Source organism: Euprymna scolopes, chromosome 14, assembly GCF_053919585.1.
Source record: "Euprymna scolopes isolate OS-2025 chromosome 14, ASM5391958v1, whole genome shotgun sequence".
Lineage (NCBI taxonomy): Eukaryota > Metazoa > Mollusca > Cephalopoda > Sepiida > Sepiolidae > Euprymna > Euprymna scolopes.
The window spans coordinates 81,519,322-81,541,033 of record NC_136495.1 but is presented as its reverse complement, the minus strand read 5'-3'; the positions used below and the strand labels follow the sequence as shown (position 1 = coordinate 81,541,033).

Here is a 21,712-nt window from a genome sequence, read left to right as displayed (position 1 = left end):
ATGTGAAATTTCAGGCCTGCCACAAACTGGAACTTCAGATATAAGCTACAAACTAAACTGTTTTGGATTTCACTTTGAAGAATGACACACTTCAAGCAGAGATTTTGTGGACATTGAAAACTGTAAGTGACCATGCATCGTATCGGTCATGTTGAAAATGTATTTTGGTCAATGTTCCCTGACAGTGCAATTGCTAGTAAGTTTGCATGTGGCGAAATAAAAAAAAAAAAAAATAGCATATTTGTGGGCTTGGAACTGCACCTTTTTTTTTTTTTTTTTCCTAAACATTAAAGAGTCAAATTAAAAGAAAATGCTGTATATTATTTGATGAAAGTTTGAATAAAGAACAAAAAAAAACAAATGGATATCCATGTGAGATATTAGACCTCAGAAAACAAAGTTGTAACTGCCTACTTTGGATCACAGTTTTTCAGTAAGTTAATTTTAACTTTTTCCTAATGCTTATAATGTCAATTTGTCATGACAAACTACATTTTTTTTAAATTCTGTTTAGATGTGAACACAAAAAAATAAATTCAATTACATGAAAATAAAAATATCAATCCAAATTTAATTTTGTGATTTGGTGCTTGTTAAGATAGTTGACAGATCGATTTTTTTTTTCTTTAGTTCAAAAGAAATTAAGGTTGAAATAAGAACATTTAGAAAGCTATTCTTAACATGAACCAAATAAGCTACTTCAAATAAAACAAAACAACTTTGAAATTTTTTTTTACAGTTTCTACCAACAGGGCTGCAGAAAACCTTTATCAAGCCTTTGTCAATACATTAGGCACAGCCAAAACGGAAGGAGGGAGTAAGTATTTTTAACGGAGTCTCTCTTTAAAAATCTACCAAAAATCATGTAATTATTGAATCAATACGAAATTTTCACCGATTATTAAGTGAAGAACGAACTTTATAATGGTGTACATTTTTTTTTTTTTTTTCATAATCGATATTTACATATATTTTTTTGCTTACAAAACTCCCTCTTCTTTATTTATGGCTACAAATATGCTTAGAATAATCAGCCGAAACTGAACAAAATATATTGTATTGTGGGGAGGGTGAGGATTGTAGATTAAAAAAAAAAAATGCGCATGTATCCGATTTTATGGTTGAAAATCCGAATTTTTAATGCGTTTAATTTTTCATTGTTTGTGTTGTGAAATTCGTTGAATATGCTAATAATTATCTTTCAAATCAGCAAAAAAATTATATATATTTATTATTTTTACGAAAAACACTTTTAAATCTTGAAAAATAATTTTCTTTTAGTGAGCCCAATATTGAGGAAATACTTTGAAGAATCAATACCAAAAAGAAAAAACAATCGATAAATAACTGCACTTTTTGCTAAAAATATAATTTGTTTTGGCAATTTGCTGTTAGGTGATATTTCTTCACCTATGGTAAACCATAAGGTCTACACACAGTTGTTCGTATTTACAAACAGTTGTTATCTCCTCCTTTTCCTTTCTGCTGTAACCTGCATTTAACTTAGTTTAAAGTATGGGGGACTTGCATCTACCACACTATCTTGTCCAAAAATACTTAGTTCTTATGGCAAGACGACCAAACATGATACTAGATGCAGAAGTTGTCTCTAACACATACGGTGCTTAGCATTGCTAAAATGGTCACTCATGTGGTACTGGCCAGCATCATCATTGCTTGACTTTGGGGGTTATGTAGACAACAAATATATATATATATGTCACTTATAAAAAAAAAACTTAAACCCTTATAAAGTTGATTCATTGTCAAAATAATCGTTAAAAACACATCAAATCAAACATTAAAAATACATAGAAATTTACAGGACTAAATGAGCTTATTATACTGTAATTTCTTCCAAACTATCATTAAATTTTGGATTTAATAATTTCGCTACACAAAATCTATAGAGTGAGATAAAAGATGGAATTATTTGAACTTCAGATACTTATTCCTATATATAATAAGATGTGCAGTTTTTCCCCTCTGGACCAAAATACTGTAGGTTTTCAACAATAGATGACACATACAAAATCATTATGTCTACACTATTATCTTATGTAACTTTATAAATACTTTTCTGACACATCCAAGTGTTTTAAATAAAATCCTAGATTCCTTCCAAGGAGCTACACCAGCACTATCGCATTAACCTATAGAGGAAGTAATCCCAATTTTTCCCCCTATTGCTGAAATCCTGTTACTGATCTCCATAAATACCGCAGGAATTTATACACATGGTATGGATATTGTGGTTACCCCCTTCATAACTGATTCATAAGCTAATATCTCAAACGCTAAACTCCCATCCGTCGATTTGAAAAATAATAAATTCTCCTTTATAACATTTCTGCTATTCTCATTGGCTTAGATCAGATCAATCCCTTATTCCAGAATACAATTCTGTTAACTAAACCAAACATTCAAGCTGTTATCCAATATGGTGTCTACCGATACAGGAGGTGGAAATTTTAAATTAAATAAAGTGATTACTGAACAGCATGGGGGTATTTGCTTCTCACTCCTCTCTCTCTATCCCTCTCTCCTCTCTCTGAATGTGTTTAGAGAAAGAGAGATCAGAGCGAGAGTTATATCTGTTTTTTTTACATTCAACCACTGTACCAGAATGAAAGAGACAGAGATAAAAAATCATCTTAACGGCAGAGAAAGAAAGGGAGAGAATCATGATCACGGATTGACCTCATTACATTACCGCATCCAGTTATTTGGTTTAATTTTAAAAAGACACAATGTTATTTCGATGCGGTTGTGGTGGAGCAGTCAATATCAGATCCATGTTGCAACCAATGGGTTATACGTTCACATCCAAGTAATGGATTTATTTTATTTTAGTGTTTTTTTTTAACATTTAAACAGGGTTATGCCTTGCGATAAATATGTATAACTTTTCATGTTGTTTTTCTTCATTTTTCTCAGTTATTTTTTTTTTTCGAATTCAAACAGTTTTATTAATTTCTTCGCCCCCCTCCCCTTTTTTGTATTGAAATGAAACGATAAACCTTCATTTGTTTTTGGGGTGTTTTCTTTTAGTTGTGTTTTATGGGTTTATTTTTATTTTTTTATGGTATTTTAATTTTTTTCGAAAGGGGCGCGGTGGGGGGGGGCACGCTTCCACTGGACAATGCCGGTTAGCAGGTACTGCTAGTGTTATAATATTTTTGCATATTCTTATAACAAATCATCCTAAATCTTATTTAGACTAAAAAAAATTGGTTCAAAAACCTTTAAAAAAAAAAAAAAATTATTCAAATGTCTTACTGTTATATCCATCGACAAAAATGTTGGTGAATGGGATTTTATTTAAGAAAATTTTAAATTCTATTAAAAATAGTAGAAAAAGTTTTATATTATTCTGCTTTTCATATGATAAAATTCAGGGTTTTATTTTTCTGGGAAGAAAAGTTGGTCAAGAATAATGGATTTTAATAGATTTTAATTTGTTTAAAAAAAAAAAGAAAAATTGGTTTTTCTTCCATTTTTTTTTTTTTTTTTTTTTTTTTTTATCACCGTGCCTACAATACATGTAGGCTAAGCTTAAAGATAACTCTATTATTTATCTTAAGTGTTATTTAAATGTATTTTTCTTATCACCAATGGTTAGTTTGGTCAATTGATTTCATCTGCAAAAAAAACGTTGTTTTTTTTTCTTTGCTTTTGTAATATATTTCTTATTCTATGTGAAGGAACTTAAATGAAATTTAAGTAACTGAATTTTATCAATAAAATCATTATGAACCGGCCATCATAGCATGCTTTTTTATTAAGTTTTACATGTTTTGTTTTATAAATAAAGTGTATTAAATCTTTTTCAGGTCATGCAAACGGATGTTACAACACTTTGAAAAGGTGTAATGGAGAGTGGACTGGATGTCAAAGATATGAAGCAAGTGTGTGTGGATGGGCCAAATCTAAAATGGTCATTTTTTACATTGTTAAAAAAATTAAAGATGATTATGATTTCTCAACAATAAACATTAGATCATGTGGCCTCCACATTATTCACAACCATTTCAAAAGTGGATCCATTGCTACATGATGGAACATTGGGTCATTCTTGTCAAGTTTGTATTACTTGTTCAAGAACTCTCATACACGGCTTGAAGACTACCTCAACATATCACAGATTCAACTGAAGCCACTGAAGTTATCAAATCGTGGGTGGTTGGAGAATTTCATATGTAATAGAGCAATCCTTATCTCGGATGATCCTGTTGTGTCAAGAATGTGCAGGAAAAGAAACTTCCCATGCTAATCTGAGACAGTTTGCCAAGTGACAAAGAACAAGCTTCTGATTCCAAAGCTGCATTTTTTTTAAGTTTGTTGCAAGTCACCTGCAGCCTTTCCTGGATGTTTATCAAACTGACAGACCCATGGTGCCATTCCTGGCAGAATACCTCAGTCAGATGGTCAGAGGATTGATGAGATGTTATATAAGATCTGAAGGTGTACATGTATCTGAGAAGTTGAGCAGTCTAGCTAAAGATAAGGAAGTGAGGCTCGATTTCAAGGGGCTAGAACTTTGGTTCCTTACAGAAAAGAGTGTCAAGGAAGCCGCAAAGAATAGGCTATCTGAGAGACAGATATTTGTCTTCAGAATTGAGATCATTAAATTTCTTGACTGTGGTAAAGAAAATCCTAAATAAATGCCCACTGTTCTATTCTCTTATCAGGCAACTGTCTTCTCTCAACCCAAAACTGATAGTCACCAAGTAGAGTGTAGAAGACAATTTAAAAGTGCATTAAATATTCTTGTGCACAACAGGAAGCTAAAGGAATACGGTATGATAGCTGATCCATGGCTAGACAGACAGAAGTATGGCGTGTATTTAGAAAAACAAAGAAGAGAAATGAATAGAATTTGAATTTGACAAAGTCAAATGCTTTTAGAAAATCAGCCTCTGGAAAAAAAACTGAACCAGCTATGCTCAAAGAAAGTCTTCAAACTAAACAAAAGCTAAAAATCATTTATAAATACTAGATCACAAAGTGTAGTCATGATCTTAAGCTATAGTTTACCAGTTTTGTTGCATGTTATGTTCATGTAAATAACTGACCTTTAAAACTACTTCATGAAATAAAGAAATAAATGAAAATTACTTTTCCTGCTGTCAATTATTAAAATTCTGGTTTATTATATCATTGTTTATATATCAAATTTTGTTTTGAAAACTTTTAATTTTGTCTGAAGAAGTCCTTGAAAATGAATATTGAAAATCTGTACAAACCCTGTTACTGCACTAATTTTTAATAGTATTTTCAAATTAAATTCAATTTATATATATATTTTTTTTATTAAATTATTAGGTGAAAGTACACAATAGTTAAAAAAACAGCCTCACCTTCCTATGTTTAGAATGGCTTTCTAAATAATGGTTTTATTTCAGCGTGATAACAAATGTATACATACCATCATTTTCTTATTTCAAATTATTTAAGTAAAAATAAAGTCCCAGGAGAACTTTCAAATTTGCTAGAATAGTTTTCAAAATTTAGTAATCAAGTAAATGGAATTTTTACTTGATTAAAATAATTTGCTATAAGAAAAATGATTTCTGTTTTAATTAAATTACTTTACTGTGATATATGAAATAGGCTAAATTTAAAAAAAAAAACATAGTTTATAATATAACCGTTTTGGTAAAAAAAAACAAAAAAACATGTCTACTGATGCCAGCCCATGGCGACACATTCAGAATAGGGGCATGTGAGCGAGAAAAAAAATGAGACAAGAACTTCATGAGCACCGCCAATTTTAATAAGCACCAAAATGTGTTTAAAAAAATATATATACAAAGCAACTCTTCACTCAGAATGTTCACTGACCTGTACCTAATTGCAATGCTGATATGGACCTGAGCAATAACGTTGGCATGGACTCTAATAGTAATGGCAAAACGAACACAACCGATAACATTGATACGGACTCAGAGTGATCTATGGAGTCAATATTTATGAATATGATAATACATGCAAAATGTGGCACAAGGCTAAAAATAAGGGATGGGGGTGTAACTGGATCTAACTAACATTGTTTAACTTAACTAGTTACAATCACAAAAACAATGACATTTACCTGATGTTGGGAGCTGGAGAAATAATTTTATATACAATAATGAAATATTTAGAATGAAAAAATGGCTGTTAGTATGAGAACCCCTCATTAGAGAATGTGGTAGATAAGTAGTTTTGCTAGTTGAAAAAAAAAATAGATACTGACCCCCAAAACAAAATTTATTCCAAAACACCTATTTAAAAAAAAACGAAGATCAACATTTTTGAGAAAACATGGAATTTGTCACCTAATTGGAGGTAGGAATAGAGATTATCAACAAAAAGTAGGGGGGAAAATCAGAGTTCCTTATGACATCATGGATACACTCGCTAAGTTAAAAATGGGCAGAGATAAAGAAATAATCTACTATTCTTAACTGTGTCAAAAATGGGTCGGTAGTCGTTTCAGTTGTCCAATATCCTCTAAGGTATGTGCAGGTACCACTATGATTAGCTCTATTCAAACTATATAAATGTGAAACTTTCACCCACCATCATTCAAATTTGCCAAGGAAAGTTTTGTAATGTCCAGCCATGTGACATTAGTGATGTGTTGATCAGTGGACTGTTGACGTTCTTCTACATATAGTGAAGAGGCCATGTTTGTTGCTGTGTTCGGCACTCTTCTTAACCTGGCCCTAACTATAATTCCCTGATCTGCCTTGTTATCAAAGGAGTACAGTTCAACCTTAACTATAATCAAATTATCGCTATCCCCCTCATCCACTCCCTATCTACTTTCTAGTATCACTTTTGCTGCCCTAAAATTATGGTCGGGGATATCAAAATATAATCCGACCTACAAATAAAAAAGTTGGTAAAAATAACAGGTAACAATCAATAATATATAAAGATAACAGGCATCAACAATAAATAACAAGTTTAACAAAATATAAAAATTGCAATAGTACATATTTAGAACGATCTACAAAGTCAGGTGAGTGAATCGAATATTAGTCTTAGATCGCTCTTGTGCGAGTGCATTCTCATACCTCAAAGGGTGTCCAGTGGGAGCATGCCATACTATTTTTAGGCACTTCCACACATGCCCATGTATTAGGTTGGTCAAAAAAAATATTTTCTCACATGTTACTTTTATATATGATTTCTGAATTTATATATATATATAGCCATGTTAATATATCATTTTGAAGCGCGTTTTTCGCTCTATCGAATCATGTTATTCGTTACCGTTCTCAATCTCTTCATTCATTTTTTTGCAGGCTTTTTGACAGCATGGACAAAATTAAAATCCACACAATTTTCTTATTCCAGTTCAAACTAGGTGGAAAAGCTGACGAGACAGCTTGTGATATCAATGATGAGTTTGGCCCAGGAACCACTAATGAATGTATGGCACAATGGTGGTTCAAGAAATTTCACAATGGTGATGAGAGCCTCAAAGGTGAAGACCGTTGCGGCCAGCCAACAGCGGTTGATAATGAACATTTGAAAGCCTTAATTGAAGCTGATCCTCACAAAACTACATGAGAAGTTACTGTTGAACTCGAGGTCGACCACTCAACAATCGTTCGCCGTTCGCAAATAGGGAAGTCAAAAAGTTGGATAAATGGTTGCCACATAAATTGAACAATAATCAAAAAAATTGTTTTGAGGTGTCTTCTACGCTCCTTCTGCGCGACAAAAATGACTTGTTTCTTGAGCGGATTGTGATTTGTGATGAGAAGTGGTATGACAACCGACAACGTTCGGCGCAGTGGTTGGATGCTTCCCAAAGCCGAAATTGCACCCAAAAAAGTTATTTGGTGATCTGCAGCCGGTCTCATCCATCACAGCTTCTTGAATACGGGTGAAACGATAACAGCAGAAAGTAGATAATGAAGTGGATGTGTTATCAACAGCTCTAGTAACTCTCGCTTCTCCTTTTTTGTCCCTCAGTTCTCATTTCTAATGGGTGATGTTTCTGACAAAGGGTGAAGAAAAAGCTGCTTCCTAGGTCGGTAGTACTTTGTGAACAGTAGTCTGAGATGTCGGAAATTTTCTGTCTCTATGTCTATCCTTGCGGCCATGTCACTAGTAAGGGTGCTGGAGGTAAACGTTTTCATCTGGGCTGACGTTAACTGCCTGATAGTCAGGGACCCGAACCTTGGAATAACCACTAAGGAGGCTGTCCTATCAGTAGGTGCAAAGTATTGGGGTTGCTGTATTGCCATTTGGTGAATGGGTTCTGGACCATGCAGTAGTCTCTGGTGGAGCCTCTCGTGCCATACTAGTGGGTAATTGTTACGGCTTTACCTTATCATGTGCTACAGAAAAAAAAAAAAATTTTCGTCTTTCCTCTCTTACTTTCCCTCTCTGTTCTGCTCTAACCAAGTATGCTGACCTGTTCCACAAATCCCAAAATGATCAACATGAAATATCTCAAAAAAGAAAACACGAATAAACCTAGAACCCCATCCCCCAACGTAGACCCCTACTACCATATCTCCTTCTCCAACATCAGGGGTCTACGTTCTAACCTTCCAGAGGTTGAAACCCAATTACAGGAGACAAAACTTGACATATTCTTTTTAAGCGAAACTGGAATAGGGCCGACCACCTCCCTAGATGAGTTCATAATTAAAGGATACTCCAACTTAACATCTCAATCTGATCCCCAAGATCGCCACGGGCATGGAATATGTGCCTACATTAAAGATGGCTTCCCGTGTGGCAGGGATATTTCCAGAGAAGACCCTAATCTACCTTATATGTGCTTCCGGGTTGCACTTGCTTACACCACCGCATTTATATTTGCCCTCTATCGCCCCCACAACAGTTACTGTCTTTAAGAGTATATCAGAGAAAATTGACCACATCCTGTCTGCTCATCCCTTGGCTAACATCCACATTTGCGGTGACTTCAATGTCCATAATGTAGAATGGCTGACCCACTCAAATAAGACTGATGATGAGGGGAGGTTCTGTCATGATTTTACCATTGCTTATGACCTCACTCAGATTGTTCCGGAGCCCACCCATGTGCCCGATAATACCGGTCAGTACGCAAGCCTTCTAGACCTTTTTCTATCCACTTCCCCTGAGCTATGCTCATGCTCCATTCTATCTCCTCTGGGATCCTCCGACCACTGCGTTGTATCAGTTAAGATAAAAATGAAATATAATAAATCTACAGACGTACCTCTCCACCGTACTGTATACCGATACTCTATGGCGGACTGGGATAGCTTCCGTACATTTATATCTGATCTACCTCTCCATTCCATGTTTAAAAAGGATGTGTCCTCTATAGTATCAGACCTGACCGAATGGTTACTTGTAGGCATAGACCAATTCATACCATCCAAAAAATTCCAACAAAAACCTAACAGCCAGCTATGGTTCTCCCCAGAATGTGCTGCTGCCATCGCACACAGAAATCACTTTTTCCATAGCTACCAACGTAATAGATGCACTGAGACTAAAGCTGCTTTCAGGACCGCCAGCAACCACTGTAAAAGAGTAATAAAAAATGCAAGAGAACTATATGCTCAATCCGTTAAATCTAAAGTAGCTGAGCAACTGCTTGATTCCCACCAGTTCTGGCAAACAGCAAATAGGATCCTGAACAGAAACGTGCGTTCTATCCCAACTATTATCAATGGACCAGAGATCATCTCGACAGCATCCGACAAGGCCAAACTATTTGCCAAGAACTTTGCGGCAAATTCTGCCCTGTGCGACAAAGGCCATCAACTCCCCATATTTCCTCCTATAACAGACAACACGCTATGCAATATACAAATATCTGTGCATGAGGTCGCCAAGCTAATCAAGAACCTTGACTCCAGTAAAGCAACTGGTCCTGACGGTATTCCAATTATAGTGTTAAAAAAGCTACAACCAGAACTTGCCCCCATACTTACCAAACTGTTTAAGCATTGCCTTAAGGAGAAGTGCTTCCCGACACCATGGAAAACCTCATCAGTATGCTCTGTATTTAAGAATTCAGGTGATAAGTCATCTCCTTCTCAGTACAGACCAATAAGTCTCCTGTGTGTCATGAGTAAGTTGCTGGAATCCATATTAAATAGAGAAGTAGTCAACCACCTCAGCAGAAATAACCTTCTTAGTAACACGCAATATGGTTTCTGTTCTGCTAGATCTACAGCAGATGTGCTAACGTTTATATCTCATAGAATTAGTGAATCTCTTGACAAAGGCTTCATTTTTAGGGCAATTGCTCTTGACACATCAAAGGCCTTCGATAAGGTTTGGCATAAAGGCCTACTTCACAAGATTTCCAGCTACGGTATAACTGGAAATGTTTTCTCGATCATTAAATCATTTCTCTCTTATAGGCTCATAAGAGTAGTGGTTGATGGGCAGAAATCAGAAGCCCACAGTATTAATGCTGGAGTCCCTCAAGCGTCCATACTGGGTCCAACTCTCTTCCTGATCTACATCAATGATCTCCCAAAACACATACTAAAATCCTTCGTTTACATCTATGCTGATGACACGACTATCTATGGCAACACATCAAAGGCCGTAAATGATGATGTTCTCTCTGATTCTCTCTCCTCTGATCTTGAGCGCATGGTACAGTGGGGGAAGAGGTGGCTGGTTACCGTTAATGCATCTAAGACCAAGCTCCTATCTCTACATCATAAACGCTCTGATCCCCATCTGACATCAACTGAAATGGATGGCTGTCATCTAGGAGAGGCCCCATGTTTTGATAAGCTTCTGGGTATGACCTTTACTCCTGATCTGAAATGGAACACGTACATCAAGTCTGTGGCCAAGGTCATGGGGAAAATGGTGGGATCCTTCTACCGCTCCAGAAGATATCTCACTCATGATGCAATTCTCTATCTATATAAAAGCCAAGTATGTCCAAGGATGGAGTATTGCTGCCACATTTGGGCAGGAGCTGCAAAAAACAGCCTATCCTGCCTTGACAGAGTACAAAATAGACTTCGTGGCTTCGTGGGGGATGTCCTTTTCTCTTCCCTGCAACCTCTTTCCCACAGAAGAGACGTAGCGAGCCTATCTCTGTTCTATCGTTATTTCCATGGCAAGTGCTCGTCTGAGCTCCATTCTCTGGTCTCCCCTCGCCAATCTTTTTCAAAAAACACCCGACTAGCTGAAACCACCGTCAATAATTTTCCCCACTCCTTATCTGTGCCTAAATCAAAACGTAGATTCCATGAACAAAGCTTCTTTCTTAGAACTGCACACCTGTGGAACTCTGTTCCGCTTGCCTGTTTCCCTCCCAACTTCAACCTTGATGTCTTCAAGTCCAACACAAATTCCTGATGAACCGCCCCCTTAAGTAATGACATATTACCAATTCTCCAAATACTATTACTACACTATCCCATTGATTACTGTACACACAATAACCCTTATCCCCGAGTGACCCTTGGACCTTGATAAGTGGTGAATTCTATGTAAAAAAAAAAAAAAAAAAAAGTACTGCCGACAGAAGTTCCAATGTATGTGCCCAAGATTGGTCAATATGAAGGAACCAATTCTCTTCCATGACAACGCTCACCCGCATGTTGCTCAGCTGACCCTGCAGAAGCTGAATGAATTGGGCTATGATACTCTGCCTCATCTGTCATATTCACCGGACCTCTCGCCCACTGATTATCACTTTTTCAATCATCTTGACAACTTCCTGTAAAAAAAAATGCTTCAAACGCTGAGATGATGCAAAATTATCTTTCATCACTTCCAGAACTCTGGATTTCTACGCTAATGTGATAAATAAACTAGTTTCTTGTTGGCAAAAATGTGTCGATTCTAATGGTTCTTATTTTGATTAATAAAGTTTATTATAAAAGGAGTTATGATCTTTTGAAGTTGAACGTCAAAAATTATTTTTACACCAAGCTAATAGTAGAAATTCAAAATGTGTAAACTGGTTTGTACCCATGTCATTTGCGTATACACTATCCTGAATAAAAACAAATAAAAATAATTATATTTTGGACCAATTAGAAAACTTCCTGAATTTATTTTAAATATTCTTGCTGGAAGCCACTTAAATCCTATAAAAAATCAAGTTTTTCTTCAATAAACCAGTAGAACCCAGTTGACCAGAGTCTATGGATCAGTGTCATTGGGCGCCTCCTTTGGCAACATCTCTCCACTCACACACACACACAGAAACACACAAACACCTAGACACACAAAACTCATTGACTTATTATCGTTTGGCAATCTATGTAAACTTTATTCATTTAAATATTTCCAATCTTTATCATTGAACTTCTTTTCTAATACAAAAACAAATGAACATTGACTTTTATAAACAACTTTCAATGAATTACAATTTATATAAATGAGCAGAGAAATTTGAAAGCGTTTTTCCTGACCTCTGAAAGTCACAGCTTTTAATGAATCAATTCAGACTTCTTCAATGTCTCGGCTAATGGATCCTCTTTGTTTTCACTAGAATTAAAAATATTCATGAAAATTCTGTTTTTCTTATTGTTGTAAACTTCCATTTTAAACGCATATATAAAATATCTCTTTTGTGAAAATATGCCTTCTTAACTCATTATTTTGTTTTGTTTACCATATGACAGTGTCTCTCGTTTTTCTCACATCTAATTATAAATGCAAAAATCCTTTTCACTGAAAACATTTCTCTAAATCCGGCTCATTCCAAAAATACTTCTCCTTTTACAAAACACTATAAAGTCAAACCCAAAAACAGGTATGAACACATCCCTAAAAACTGGTGACTGACTCTCTAAACCTATCACATAAGATTACACTAGTATCAAGTTTAGTTTTCCTTTTTTGACTTTACAAACAAAAAATGTACTGTTCCAATTTAATTACAGAAACAACCACAACACACACATGCAGGCACACACATATACACTCTGATCAAAAATTTAAGACCACTTAAAAATCTTTTTTTTTTAAGGATAGATTTTAAACTCTTCCGACTTAAGGTTACCAATACTACAATTTAAAAGGTTATGGAAACGAAAAGCTACATTCCAAAATTGTTTATTTAAATTTACATTTTTATTAAATTAAGCTTTTTACACATGATGAAAATTATAAGACCATAGACAAAAATTCTATTAAATTGTACAAAAAGTGTATGAAAACATTCAACAATCAAACTTAATAATGAGTTTTACCCCCACTGCTTTTGATGGCTTCAAAAATTCTTTAGGGCATGCTAGAAATAAGGGTTTTCATTAAGGTGTGAGGGACCCTACTCCAGTTTCTGAAGATGGCTTCACGAAGTTCATTTTTTGTTGAATATTGTTTGCCATTTCAATAAACCTCTCTTGTCATCCATCCCCAAACATTTTCAATTGGGTTCAAGTCCGGTGAGGATGCAGGATGTCCCAAGAGATGGACTCCACTTTCTTGTAAAAAACTCAAGGTCCGTCTTGCAATGTGGATTGCAGCATTATCCTGTTGGAATAACCATCCATCCATCCCCACACAAACGATGACTCTCCATCATCAAAGATGCTTTTTGTAGCATGCTAACAGAGCTCCATCATCTCTCTGTAAGAAAAGGCACCCCATAGCATTACAGACCCTCCACCACTATGATGTGTGGAAAAAATTTCAAGAGGCATGTTTTTGTTATGCCAATATCGCCGGAAGCCATCCGGACCATCTAAATTGAATTTTTTCTCATCAGAAAACAGGATTTTCTTCCACTTCTCAATGTCCCAGGTTTGGTATTCACGACTGTCGACTTTGTGACGTACCATGCCTTTTTTTTGTAAGTGTCATCTGATGGTTATTGGACTGCAATCAACATCTGTAACCGCCTTAATTTGATGAAGAAAGTCCTCTGTCATTCATAACAACCCGTCTGATTCTCCTACTCAATGCAGGAGAAATTTTTTTTTGGGGGGGGGGCTACCAAACGATTTTGCTTTTCCATAATTCTCAGTGTTGTTTAGAAAGTTGCAAATAACAGTTTTACTGCAATTTACCTTAGCTGCTATCGTTTGCACTGAGAAACTTTGCTTATGGAATCCTAGAATTCGAGAGCACTCAACTTCAGTTAGTTTTCTTGCTTTAGGCATAGTAACACCTTTATACAGTGATTGCTAATCTCTAACTGAACTAAAAACATTAGAATTACCATAAATCTAACAATTTATACCCTTGGTCTTATAATTTATAATAAAAAGCCTAATTTAATAAAAATGCAAATTTTAAAATAAAATTTTTTGAATGTACCTTTTTGTTTCCATAACCTTTTAGATTATAATATTAGTAACTTAAGTCGGAAGAGTTTAAAATCTATCCTTAAAAAAAGGTTCCTTTTAAAAGATTTTTAGGTGGTCTTAAATTTTTGATCAGCAGTGTATGTCGATTTGACCAATCAGAGCTGTATACGCAAAAATTTTATAATTGCTCAAACTTAGAAACAAATCTGTTAAACGAATTAGTTAACAAATCTGCAGGATTTTCAGATGAAGGAACATATTTGAACTGAGGGAGAATTTTGAATTCTAGATTAAAATCATTCGGCATTTTTTAATGTTCAGTACACGATACTCCACAAAAATGTTTTTCTTAGTTCCTTTTCTATTTAAAACCCGAGATATGGCCACTTGGGCATCAGATAGAAGAAAAATGGCATGAATATTGATAGGCCCCAAAGCCTTCAGCACATTAGGAACAATTTTAAGAGCCAGATAGATAGCCATAAGTTCTAAGGTAGGAAGGGTCTTTTACTTGATGGGAGCCACCTTTGCCTTAGCGAACAACAGGGAGCATTATATTCCTTGTTTTACATAAAGGGAAAACCTCTATGTAAGTTTAGATGCATCACAGAAGCATATAAACTCTGCCAGGTAGTCCTCCATCATTACACGTCTGGGGAACTCAAAATCACTTAATTTGTTCACCTCTTTTACAAGTGTTTGCTAAAAGCCAGTACAATTTTCAGGAGTCTCCTGATCCCAGGATAGCTTGCTTTTCCAGAGTTGGCTAATAAGGATCTTGCCTTGAATGATAACTGGGATCAGTAAAGATTAAGGATCATATATACTAGAAATTTGAGAAAGAAGCCCACATTTCATGTTGACTTCAGAAGCTATCACGGTAGGGGCCAGTTTAACTGTATCTAGACTAGGGGAATAACGGTACACCAAGACCTTTTCAAAGGTGAGAAGAGGGGAGATAATAAACCCATCTTCAATCATCCTGTTCTGCAAGTCTGTGCAGTTGGAGTTACAGAGCCGAAGTTTGAATCCTGCATCCTTCTGTCTGTCACAGACGGTATTATAAACACAAAGGAGCGAGTCATAATCACGACCAGTTCTAACTATCAGTTATATCTCTCTGTTTGAGACTTGAATATGAAACTCAAGATGAAGGGATTGGTATTAAATCCAAAAATGATTGAATTGTAGCTATAGGTGCACAATTTCTCATTTATTTTCTGAAAGTAACAGAATCTGTTTTTGTCCTGCTCAGTTTGCAGGCGTATTTGTAAGAGAGCCTTACGGAGATTTCCCAAAAGGACATTTAAAGACCAACAGAAGGTCAAGCAGCTGTGCTGTTAGGTTCGCACCTGTATACGCTGCTTCGTTAATGGAACCCCACCCCTTCTTTTTCAAAGAACAATTAAAAACAGGACAGATTTTTGTGGTGACTCCAAGGCCTTCCTTAATAACAGATCTATGAGGAATCCAACAATATTTATCATATTCAGAAGAGAAAGGTTCAGTGATACCAATTGGTTCATGATCTTCGAACACTTGTAAATATTCATTGTATAAACCTTGTTTCTCTAAAGAAACTGCCACTTTTTGCATAATCTTTAGGAAAGGTACATAATTAGAATCTATTCGTGCCAACTTTTTGAAGTCCCAGGGCAGATCCACATAATATTTCCTATCTTTTAGTACAATGTTTGTTTGTTTTTTAATTCAGCTATCTTCATTTCATCATATGAAGACAGTTTAGCATTTTCATTGATTCCAAGGGAATTGAGAGAAAGAATATTCTCTATACTGTGTTCTACGGAAGATTCTTCAAAAATTGGACCAAGTGTGTCTGAATAAGAGGGATAGAATTTAATACACTTTCTACCAAATATGAAGAAAAAGCAGGTAATGATTGGCAAACTTGATCAAAGGGAGGCAACTTATTCAGAGTTTCCTTATTTGATTTGGGCTTCAAAAAATTACGACTGTCCTCAAATGGGATAATTCTATTCGAAATTTTCTAAGCTGCCCCATTAAGACATTAATTTTTTATTCAATGGATTAAATTAAGGCCGACAAGACCATACAGCACATTGCCATTTAAATCCTTATATCCATGAGAGATAAAAACCTGCTTTATTATGTTAGATGTAGTCTCATTAAATTTGTCAACTTGAAATTTCAAGTTAAGACTGTCCGTGAATAGGGCAGTGAAAGGAAAGGGTTTCTGAGAGCCCAGGAGGTCCATGAACCTCATTCTAATAAATGTATTCACAAGCATTATTACATGTCTAGGTACTAATTTTTCCTTAGATTTCAGTTCCTGTAAAATAGTCTGGGAGAAAAAAGATTTTTTACTTCCAGTGTCCAAAATGCAATGGAAAAACACTGGGGGTCCTTTTCCTTTCAAGGATACTCTGATAACAGGAAATACACAATTATCCCCATCAGATAAGGCAGTCCTTCCTACAAAGGATTTTGATGTCTTAGAGCACATTACAGAAAAAAAGAGTCTTTAACCCACAAGTAGCCCATGGGTAAGGAAATCCGGGTTTGTATTACTGTACACATAGATTCGAAAAAGTTGTCAAAAAACAAATATATAACAAATAAATGTTATCAAAGGCAAGATAAATTACTTTTCTACCAAACTAGATATAATTTTCGTGTTTTTATTCAATTTAACATGTTTATTCAGCTCAAAAAGCATACAGTGTTTACCGATGTATTGGAAAATTCAAAATGGCGGCCAACTCTCTCTTTAACACGGTAAGTTCGGGAAAAGGTATTATAGATAATAAACTAGACAAAACACTATTAAAAAACCACCGAATATATGTCAAGTTATGTCACGGTAACATATATTGAGCAAATTTCTACCAGTATTTTGTCTAGTTTATTATTTATTACACCTTTTTCCGAACTTACCGTGTTAAAGAGAAAGTCGGCTGCCATTTTAAATTTTCCAATACATCGATAAACACTGTATGCTTTTCGAGCTGAATAAAGATGTTAAATTGAATAAAAACACGAAAATTATATCCAGTTTAGTAGAAAAGTAATTTATCTTGCCTTTGATAACATTTATTTGTTATATATTTGTTTTTTTGACAACTTTTTCGAATCTATGTGTACAGTAATACAAACCCGGAAATCCCTTTTTCTTCTTACATTCTTAATCCGAGTGAACACCAAGACACCAAGTTTTAAGGGATTCATGCCCTTTTTATGATTAGCGGTCTTACTACTGCAGCTGGTCACCATATTGCGTTGAACTTCTGATAAAAAAGAAAAGGAAGAAGAAAATGGCCGTGGCTGGGGGGGGGGGGCTTTCCCACTTCTTTATATTCAATGGCACTGTCTGCAGAAATTCTATTATGTCAAAGAAGTTAGACATGATAGATAAGAATGAAAGATAACGTTCTTTTATTCTTGACATTAATTCCCTTCTAACATTAATAAGGAATTTGTAGAACAGTATATGAGCAAGCATAGTGCCAGAAGTAGAGCCTTCTATAAAAAAAAGTTTGTACTGAAAGACTTATCTAATTCAGACAAGTTCAGTTTAACTTGTTCAACAATGGTTTTGAGTTCCTCTAATTTTGTTATCAACAGCGCTTGAGGAATTATTTCCTCTTAAAATTCGATCTTTAATAAGGGAAGGATTCTTAACATTACGGCCAGACTTTAATTTATGTAATACTCCCCTAATATTGAAAGAAAATATTTCAGAATCTTGACAAAGCGTCAACCTCTCCTCCTGATGAGATTTTAGAATAATTTGATCATGTCCTCCATTTTGTTTAGCCACCTTTCTACGTCTGCTGCTCTCGACTCAATTGAAGTCAAGGAGGAATTTTCATTCAGCCATTTCACTATATTCATAATACAACATTTCTTGTAGGCTGCCATTGTGAAATTAAAATGTCAAGTAGGTTGAGAACTAACAAAAATTACCGACAACAAAATTAATGATATAAGAATAAAGGTAATAAAACGACCTTTGCTAAACAAAACCCAACGAGAAAATTAAAGGAGAGAATAAAATTTAATTTCCCTCTAATGAAATAAATCATTTTAATTTCAAGTAAGCAAGGCAATTGATTAATATTGAAAAACAAAAACAAATATTTTTTGTTTTTAAGAGAAATCCCATTCTCTAAATATCCAAATCACCGTTCCACAGTAAATGTCTGTCAAAAAAGAAAATTCTCAAATTTTAAGATGGCACTTAAAGCCATGTGGTGGAAAAAGTTTTACCGAAAATGTTTTGCCGAAGAACCAATATTAAAATTAAATTAACCACAGTAGGAATATATCTTTTATTTGTAATGAGAATTACAATCTTAATCTGGAAAATTGCCCCCTCTCTCTTTTTTTTTGGGGGGGGGGCAAATTTTAAATTATGTAAATACCGTATACGAACTGAGGTTATTTAAAAAATGGCACAATAAGCCACTAAGTTTAACACTCCCTCTTTTTTTGCTATTGATAGGCAAATTTTAAAAGAAGTAACTGTCTTATTTCGTTATATTAGACAAAATTAAAACTAACTAAACGAATTACGATTTTACAATTTTAGCAACGTCAAATATTCAACTCGTGAGTTCGCAGCTTTAAATATAGTTCTAATACTTAACGTAATCTTGCTACTCAAGCTGAAATAAGTTAAGGCAATTGCAATTAAAATCAAAGGTAAGGTTACTTCAACTATAATTTTTACAATTTAAAGCAAATTAAATTACTTAAAAATCACATACTTTTCCTTTTTTAATTTCAATTAATTTTATTAACTTTTTCAATTAAAACTAATTAAAATCACAGTTTGCAATTTAAAGTATTTACGACAATTAAATTTTAAAAAATCACATCATGCAACCTAAAGTGTTTAAGACAAATTAAAATTAAGCTACAATTTTGCAACGCAAAATATTAAAGTTAAATTAGTTGAGACCATTTTTGCAACTTAAATTATGTGAGAAATTTATTCTCACATAATTTAGAATTCTGAAGTGCAGAAAAATTGACACAACAATGAAAAGCAAATTTACTTGATTGATGCAGCTGGAAGAGTCTTTTCATTATTTGTAAAAATGCTCTGTGTCATTTAAGCCACTCTTTCGAGTCTGTTAGGTAAACTTCTTATGAAGTGGTAGTTTTTCTTCTGAGAAGGCTTTCATGGTTTCTTGTTTAGAGTCCAATATTTCCACGTTCTTTCAAAATGCTGCTGAATCCCAATGTCAACATAGCTGTTGATTTAAAAGACAATATTTCATCTGGAAAGAAAATCTAATGAGTTAGGTTAAATTGTCTCACGGTGCCAAGACTAATAAGGTATAATTCGCCCTTAAATCAATGAGTCCAAGAAGCTTCAACGATAAACATGAACTAACATCCATCGTGTTAGGAAGCTTCTTAAGAACAGACTTTGTCCATTTTAATTCCCCACGCATGTGCGGAGTTAAAATTTAAATCCACCAATCAGAAAGGCTATAATAAAACAAGGCATCAATTGATATCAACCAATGAATATTCGCATTTAAAGTTATGAAATTTCTGACAACATCTTTGTCTATGAATTTAGGTAAAAATGGCAAAAGTGAATAAATAGATAAAAATCGCACTTTGACAACTGAAGTTAGGACCGTTCGAGAAGTGCAGGTTAAGATCCCATTCATCTACTTTAAAATAGGTCTAAGCCCCCCCCACCCCCACCATGACCAAAAATAATTAAATAAATATTTTTTATAGGCATTTATGTTGGTAGGGGTGGGGACTAAGCTTTCTTTTTTTAAAATAGGACTCATCATGATCAAGAATGCTTTCTGCTAGTTTGAGAAATTCTTTTAGTGAGCCAGTGTGAAAAGTCTTTGTGGAGGTAGAGATAATGAATAGAACACTTAATTGTTTGTATTTTTACTCTTTTTTTTTTTTCATCATAATTTAAAACCCCCACCAGGCCAGAAGTCACCACTGTGTAGGACTCATTTATTTTGCTTTTTTGTCCTTTTTTATGTTCTTTACCCAGAAAACTTGTAATTTTTACCAGTTGCTAAGAAGCCCTTCATCAATACTGAACTGAAAACTATTTAGTTTAATTTGGGGGGATTTTTTTCAATAGAGAATGATTTTTAAAATAATAACGTCATTATTTAAGCATATTCCATACTAGTCTGCATAAGCACCCAGAGCTCTTATGATAGCTAATTTTCTTTCACAACAAAAAGTTATAATTGAAATTTGGGAAAAACATAAACAAAACAAAAGCCCCGATAATTTTATAAATATTAGTAAGCCAGAAGAGTGCCTGATTCAAAGTTAGCAGAAAACGGTGTTTCGGTAAATTCTGCCCCTGATATTAAACTTCATCAGTAATATAACTTCCAGTGAGAGTTTCAATTTCCCAAGTTTCTCAATACCCTAGTTGGGTAACTAATGATCTTCACTGGATAAAGAAGGGGAGGGTAGAGCGGTAGCCCTAGATATAGCTATAACTTTTGACAGGGTATGGCACAATGGTCTTCTCAGGAAGTTCAGATAATATGGTATCACTGGAATCCTTCTTAAGAGAAGAATCCAGGTTGTCCTTGATGGTCGTACATCCAAACAATATGACATAAATGCAAGAGTACCTCAGGGGTCTATTCTTAGACCTTATTCCTAATATTCATAAATGTCCTCCCTGATAAAATTGTCTCTGAGATGGATATATTTGCTGATGACACAACGCTCTATAACAGGTAGGAGGTGAAAACAAATGAACGCACATCTAAGGAAATGGCAGAAACACTAGAGGGTGACTTCCAATCTGTAGTTGAATGGAGACAAAAATAGATGGTGATATTCAGTGCTGCCAAGACTAAGCCTGTTTCCTTCAATAATTACAAGAAACCTTCTCTACCACCAATAGCAATGGCCAAAAACACATTACTTGAAAGTACTTCTTTTAAACTCCTCGGTCTAACGTTCACAGGGAACATGAGTTAGAACAGATACATTGAGAGCATTGCCAAGGCTGCTGCAAAGAAGGTGGGATCTCTCTACTTTAGCAATATCATAGAACTACTTTCATATGCGCAACAGCTGTGGCCCCTTGACGTATGAATATATACAAGGATCTCACTTCCCGCTCGGACATGGGCTAGTTATCATGTGTATATCTTTTCCTTATGTATATATATATATTAATAAATCATTTGTTCGTCTAAACATCTCTGCTATTATTCAAGCATCAACACACCCACACGCACACAACAATTCAACATGGTGGCAACGATGAGGATTTTAAAAAGAAAAATTGCTTTAAAAAAAAAAGTGACGTGACGGAAAAAAAAACGAACAAATAATGGAAAACAAACATTCTTTTGAAAACAATTGAAAATATCTCATCTGGAAGTCGAAAAAAGAAGGAGAAAAAAAGAGAAAGAAAAAGACTTTTCATAGAATACAAGTACTTATCAGGTATTTGAGTTCTCTTTTTTTTC

At 34.7% G+C, this 21,712-nt stretch overlaps 1 protein-coding gene and 1 long non-coding RNA gene across 3 annotated transcripts in view; one reads left to right on the top strand and one right to left on the bottom strand.

The window, feature by feature from the left end:
* LOC145293128 (acyl-coenzyme A synthetase ACSM3, mitochondrial-like) overlaps positions 1–21,712 on the bottom strand; it is a 261,013-nt gene that overhangs the window by 214,680 nt on the left and 24,621 nt on the right. The gene's annotated exons all lie outside the window — the stretch shown is intronic.
* On the top strand, positions 295–3,972 carry LOC145293130 (uncharacterized). The gene is made up of 3 exons (XR_013869672.1): positions 295–433; positions 740–817; positions 3,834–3,972. It is a non-coding gene; the product is annotated as an uncharacterized LOC145293130 (long non-coding RNA).